Source organism: Panthera tigris, chromosome A1 (assembly GCF_018350195.1).
Source record: "Panthera tigris isolate Pti1 chromosome A1, P.tigris_Pti1_mat1.1, whole genome shotgun sequence".
Taxonomy (NCBI): Eukaryota; Metazoa; Chordata; class Mammalia; order Carnivora; family Felidae; genus Panthera; species Panthera tigris.
The window spans coordinates 233,465,916-233,472,460 of record NC_056660.1 but is presented as its reverse complement, the minus strand read 5'-3'; the positions used below and the strand labels follow the sequence as shown (position 1 = coordinate 233,472,460).

Sequence of the window (6,545 nt, the reverse complement as noted above, 5' to 3'; positions counted from 1 at the left end):
TGGACTTTTCAGACTACAGTGATTTCCTCCTTTACTAAATATCATAATATGCATCGTCCTCACTCTTCAGTTCAAAATGAGGTAGCTCCTTTTCTAGATGTTCTCTCCCAGGTGTGACCAAAAATGGGCACCCAGTGAAGGTAATTGATTTGTCAAACGTACTGAAATCAGGGACTCCAATCGATGTGCTGTACGAAACTTACATGGGAAGCCTCTGTTCTGCTCTGAGTACACAGAAATATTAGGTAAAATACTTCCCTCCCCATTCAACAACAACTAACCTCAGGGGGATTGTCAGACAAGGCAGAAATTAAATATTTGTCAAAGAAGAAAAAGATGATTGGGGAGACATCAGGATACGAAGTTAACAGTCCTCCATTTCATAAGAAAGTGATAGATATTGATGGGAAATTAGAATTTGTTCAGTATTTATTTTAAAAATTTAAGGTTCCCTCTTTAGTAGAATATATAATGTCCAACCTGGTCAGGTGAAAGGGAATTAGGAACACATAATCAATTCAATAGAAGGCAAGAAAAAGAGAATATGCGAAGCAAAGAACAAACATGGAAAAGAAGCTACAATAAGGTGAAAGAATGAAGGACAAATGTGTTGGTGATCAGGATAAGTGTAAGCAGATTTAACTATTTAGTTTTAAAACAGACTCTCAAATTGGAAGTGCCGTACGTTGCTGATGTTATGCTTGCTGTTTTAATCTAGGTGCACGGTTTTTCAAGGGCACACCTAAAACAAACGCACAGAAAGGTTGAAGGAAAGAGACAGGATACAGTAAGATATGCCAGCAACCAAATGAAAGTTGTGAAAGCATATAAAATCAAAAATTCATAAAAGGTGGAAAGATCGTTTTCCTGACAAAGGGAAGAAACCACGAAGATGATGTAATATGAATCTATAAGCAACTAACAAAACAGCTTTATGACATCTAGCACAAAAATCGATAAATAATGCGGTATCATTGAAAATCCATAATCATAACAGGAGATTTGGAAAACCTCTATCAGAACATGATATATGAAGTAGATATATAGATAGAGAGAGAGAGGATTTGAATAAGAGGGCTAATTAATGGGATCTGTGAGAACAGGGAACCCTGAAAACAAATTGTTTCCAAGCACATGTGGTATATTTATAAAAATGGGACCATTCACTAGACCACAAAGGAAGTTTCAGCAAATTCCAAATTTTATTACATAGACCCGACTTTCTGACTTCAGTGTAATTATAACAGAAATCAGTGAAGTTATTTGCTCTTTACACACACACACACACACACATTTGAAAACCAAAACACACTCTGAAATAATCTATGGGTGTCCATACATCTGAATTTGCATGGGCAAGACCCGCTTGTTGACTGTCATCCTGGTGATTGCTAATGGCACCTCTTCCATTCACCACCAAAGATGTCTCCATCTGGTTGATACATGCCGTGGTAATTCTAGTTACAGGGGAAAGTGTAAAATATTTGGAACCGAATGACAAGCCTTTCTTATCAAACGTCTGCTTTGGTTCTAAAGCTATACTTTGAGGGGAAATTGCCCAGAAATAATAAGCTATGGGTTCAACTCAAAAAGTAAAAAAACAAAACAAAAAAAAAAAAAAAAGGAAGAGAGAAATCATGAGCCCAGAAATTATATGGAAAGGAGTGATAAAGACAGGTAATGATGAAAATGGAAACGATTTCATTTGTTTTCTTTCTACTTTCACTAGAAGCCAAAAGATAAGCAGTAAAAAAAAAAAAAAAAAAAGCTTATAGCTGAAAAGATGAATAAAAATCAAATAGACATACTTCCGGCCAGTCCCATCAGGGAGGCCAAGAGACAGAAAATCAACAATATTATACATGAATGAGGGGACATAACTGAGTTACAATGAAACTTATATGTCCCTGTTTTGAAACCTTGGAGGATGTCACAATTTTCTAGGATACTTATGAAAATTGACCTAATTTGACCTAATAGGAAATCAGAATAGATCCTAATCTTTCAATAAGCTGGCCAGTAGACAAAAAAAAATCTCTTTCAAAGAAATGAAAAGTATCAAGCCCAGACAGCTTTTTACACTAGTTCATCTCTTTTTAATCAAACATGAAGGAAAAATAATTTCCAAGTTACCTGAATGCTCTCCAAGACTAGAAAAACAAGGAATACATCCCAGCTCATTTTTAAAGGGTTATATAACTTTGATATTAAAAAGCAGACAACAAGGGCAGTGGAAAGAAATAAAGGAGAGAAGGAAGGGAGGAAGGAAGGAAAGGGAGGGAGGGAGGAAGGGAGGAAGGAAGGAAGGAAGGAAGGAAGGAAGGAAGGGAGAAAGGAAGAAATATCAGTCAATTCTCCTTCTGAAAATAAATGCAAAAATCCTAAATAAAATAGCAGAAAATCAGTTATTATGTATCACTTATCATTTATTTCTGCATAACAAACCTCCCTAAAACTCAGTGGCTTAAAATACAACCATCCTGTATCTTGCTCTCCAATCTGCGGTGTGGGCTGTGTATGGCATTCACAGCTTGCCTCTGTTCCTTGTCACATCGGCTGGGCTGGCTTACCTGGGACTGAGGGATCTCACGCACATGGCCACCACGTTGGTAGTGGCTGTGAGCTGAGAGCTTAGCTGACGGTAAGCCAGAGACCACAGCTCACCTCCGTGCTTCTCTGTGGGCTTTGGAGCTTCCTCACATCATGCCAGTGGGTTCCGGGAGCACACAGCTCAGGAGAAGCGGGCGGAACCTTTTATGACCTAGCCTCAGAAGTCCCACTATGCCACCTCCACCACAGCTGTGGCATAGCTAGATTCCCAGGGAAGGACCATGAAGGCGATCCATCAGTGGAAGAGGCAAGAAATCATACTGTTGGAAGAGCAGGTAAAGTAGGAGATATTACTGAAGCCCATTCTTGGAAAATACAACCTGTCCCACCTCACAGTGAAAAAAAAGAATGATCTATTGGGCCTTTCCTAGGACTGCAGGAAAGGTTCACCACCATAACATCTATTATATAACTAAGTCCATTGAAGACTGAAGGAGAAACACATGTCAGGTAGATTTTTAAAAAAATAGACATTTGAAAAAATCCAACCAGATTTATGATCTAAAAAAACAACAACAACAACAACAACAAAAACAAGCACAAAAACACTTCTGGGAAACCGGAGAATGAAAGAAACTTTCTAAACCTAAGAAAGAACAGTCTTGAAAAACTTCCCGAAGCCATCGGACATAGCCAGGAAATTTCAGGAACATTTCCATCAGAGTTATGGACACAGCCAGGGTGTCCAAGGTCGCCCCAACTATTAAGCATCGCCCTGGAGTTGGGCCACTGCACGGCAACCATGGACCTAGCCTTGCTGTCATTTGTGGCCTCCCTATCATCAGCCTCTGTTTTTAATGTGGAAGGCTTCTGGAATCTGCATGCCATCCGCGAGCAGGGGCCATGCTGATCTTCTCCGAATCGTTCCAGTTTTAGCGTATGTGCTGCCGAAGCGATCGCTGTCTGCCTCTTCTGACACTGAACTTGCGTGTGGCCCCTGAATTGTCCTTAAAACTCCTGGGTGTTTCATGCCTCAGCGTCCCAGCTGTATTTAAGCATTCTACACTTACACATCCCCCAGTGTCCCAAACATAGGCGAACTAACTCTGTAAATGATTTTTGATCATCCGAAGGCCGAGGGAAAAGGAGACCAAGAAATCGGCATAAGGAAACCAAACGCCTGTTTTCCTGTTATGGCTGTGACCCCTCAGGAAGCTGCCCTCTCCTGTTGGGTAGACCCGAACCTCAACTTGCTTTCCAAATAATTAAGAGAAATCTGTGCTTCTGTGGTTTTAACTTCTGGCCCCTCCGCCACGCCCCTGTCCTGTATTTGCGCTGTTCTTTTATCCAGCGCTTCCTAGTGCTTTCTGCTGTCTGCTGAATTTTGCATCGATAGCCCCCCATGGGGCCAGCTTCTAAGAGCAGCTTTGTCCTGAGGCGGGGTTCCTATTCTGCTCTGCTATTCTGGTCCTTCCTAATTAAGGTGCCCCGAGTTTGTGATCATGCTACCCTTTGTATTAGTTCCCTAGCACTGCTGTAACAAAATATCATAGACAGGGGGCTTAGACAAGAAAAACGTATTGCCTCACAGTTCTGGAGTCTATAGGTGCAAGATCAAGGTGATGCAAGGGTTGGGTCCTGAGGCTGTGAGAAGAATCGGTTCCACGCCTCTCTCCTGGCTTCTGGCGGTTGCTGGTAATCTTTGGATTCCGTGGCTTATCAAAGCATCACCCTAACCTCTGCTTTCATGTTTACACAACACTTGCCCTGTATGTCTGTGTTCAAATTTCCCCTTTTATAAGGACACCAGTCAGATCAGGTTAGGGCCCACCCAAATGACCTTATTTTAACTTGATTACATCTGGAAGAACCCTAATTCCAAATAAAGTCACATTCGGAGGTACTGGGTGTTAGGTATCTTTGGGCGAGGGGGAAAAAATTCAACCCCTAACACCTTCCTCTTTTGTTCAGGAACACTAGCCCTAGCTTTCTGTGTTGTGACCACAGGGTGGTTAACTCAGGGCCAGATCGCGATGAGTACGACCGTGCTATCAGTCCCGACACTTTTGTGATCCGTGATTAGTCTGCCAATTACCAATTTCATCCCCATAGACTTTTCTCCTTCCCCTCTCCTCCTGTTTGCATGGGCTAGAGTGAGAGCAAGAATGGAAGGTTGTGGGGTGCCCTGGTTAAGCCAGTTAAGCCTCTGACTCTTGATTTCAGCTCAGGTCATGATCTCACAGTTTGTGAGTTCGAGGCTCTCATTGGGGTCTGTGCAGTGTCTGCTTGAGATTCTCTCTCTCTCTTTCTCTCTGCCCCTCCCCTGTTCTCTCTCTCTCTCTCAAAATAAATAAATAAACTTAAAAAAAAAAGAAATGGAAGGTTGTAAAGTCAGACTTTTAAAACCATCCCAAATGGAACCATTGAGGTCCATTAAATACAAGAGAGTTAAAAAGTACTTCTAGGGGCACCTGGGTGGCTCAGTCGGTTGAGTGTCTCACTCTGGATTTTGGCTCAGATCATGATCTCAGGGTCATGGGATCGAGCCCCTTTGAGGGCTCTGCACTGAGCACAAAGTCTGCTTAAGGTTCTCATTCTCTCTCTCTCTCTCCCTTTGCCCCCTCCCCCATTCATGCATGCATGCTCTCTCTCTCTCTAAAATAAAATAAAATAAAACAAAATAAAATAAAATAAAATAAAATAAAAGTTCTTCTGGATCACTTAATCCAAAATTACTGTTCTGTTGATTACTGTTCTCTGCTGGAAGCCAAAGCATCTCCAACCCATGAAACCCGGCACCAAAATTTTCCCTTGTCTCCTTAAACAACTAAACAGTGGCTGCTTTTTTACTTAGTATCCTGAGTGCTGTTGATTTGTGGTAAGAAATGTTTTGAAATGGAAGCACCCCAGGCTCCAGATGTAAATGGAATTAAGTCAGAAAATCCCAGCAAGTCAGAAGATGTACCTGTTAGGACGCTGCCTGCAGAAACCCACAGAGTGCTGCTGCCCGTACACTTGGCCATTTGTTTTCCCTCTGAAGCTGACTTGGTCCACCCCTGGGAAATTTCCTAACTTCTAATACTTCGTGACCTTGGGATCTGGAGGCTGTGTTTTTCTTCCTTTTTTTTTTCATTCCCATTATTCCTCTATCAGCACTCATGACCCTTACTGATGCCATTTGGGACATTTTTTGCCATTCACTCTAATTTATTCTGAGAACCAGATTCAGCTTAAGTTAAATTAAAAAAAAAAAAAAAGCAGCTATTGTACCGAGAGGGCGAAATAAGTGGTTTCTGCTTTTCATTTTGTGGATTTCAGCAGATTAGCAGTTCTAGCAGAAGGGAAGATTTGCAACTCTGTTGTTTTGATGGTGATGATGGTGGTCATGATCATACAATGGTAATATCTAGCACTCTACTGAGCATTTTATATAGATCATTTTATTTATTCTTCATAACCCTAAGAGGAAGCTACTATAATTTGAACCATACATGGCCAAATGTGAGCCAGAAAGTTTTCGCTAAATACAAAATTGGGAGGCGGAATAATTCCAGTTGGTAGAGGATGCTGATACTGTTTTTCCCCCAAGTTCCACATTAGCGCATGAGTGTTGAAATCAATCAGATACTCCATTCATTCTATTAGGTTCACATGTCAAAGAGAGGGCATGCCTTGTGCAATAAAAAATAGAAATTGTCTCATGTTTTCACACTAAGAACTATTGAGAAACCCTAAGATAGTTCTTCTGTTTTCTTTTCTATGCAACGTTTGCGGATCTATCTAGAATTCTGTGTAATCAACCTGTGACCAAGATTTGAAAAGCAACAAGATAAGATTATACTCGTATGGCCTACAGATTGGCATATGAGCCAATCAGGAAATGCAAGCATGCAGTTAACTTTCATAATCAAGTTTCTATGAAAAACATGACACAAATTCAAGAGAGGGCAGGATAACATTGCAGAATTAGGGATGGATAGAGTGAGGCATCTAAC

The 6,545-nt window shown here is 41.1% G+C and overlaps 1 non-coding gene across 1 annotated transcript; it reads right to left on the bottom strand.

The window, feature by feature from the left end:
• Positions 1–3,403: 3,403 nt before the first annotated feature.
• LOC122232119 lies at positions 3,404–3,510 on the bottom strand. The gene has a single exon (XR_006209479.1). It is a non-coding gene; the product is annotated as a U6 spliceosomal RNA (small nuclear RNA).
• Positions 3,511–6,545: the final 3,035 nt, after the last annotated feature.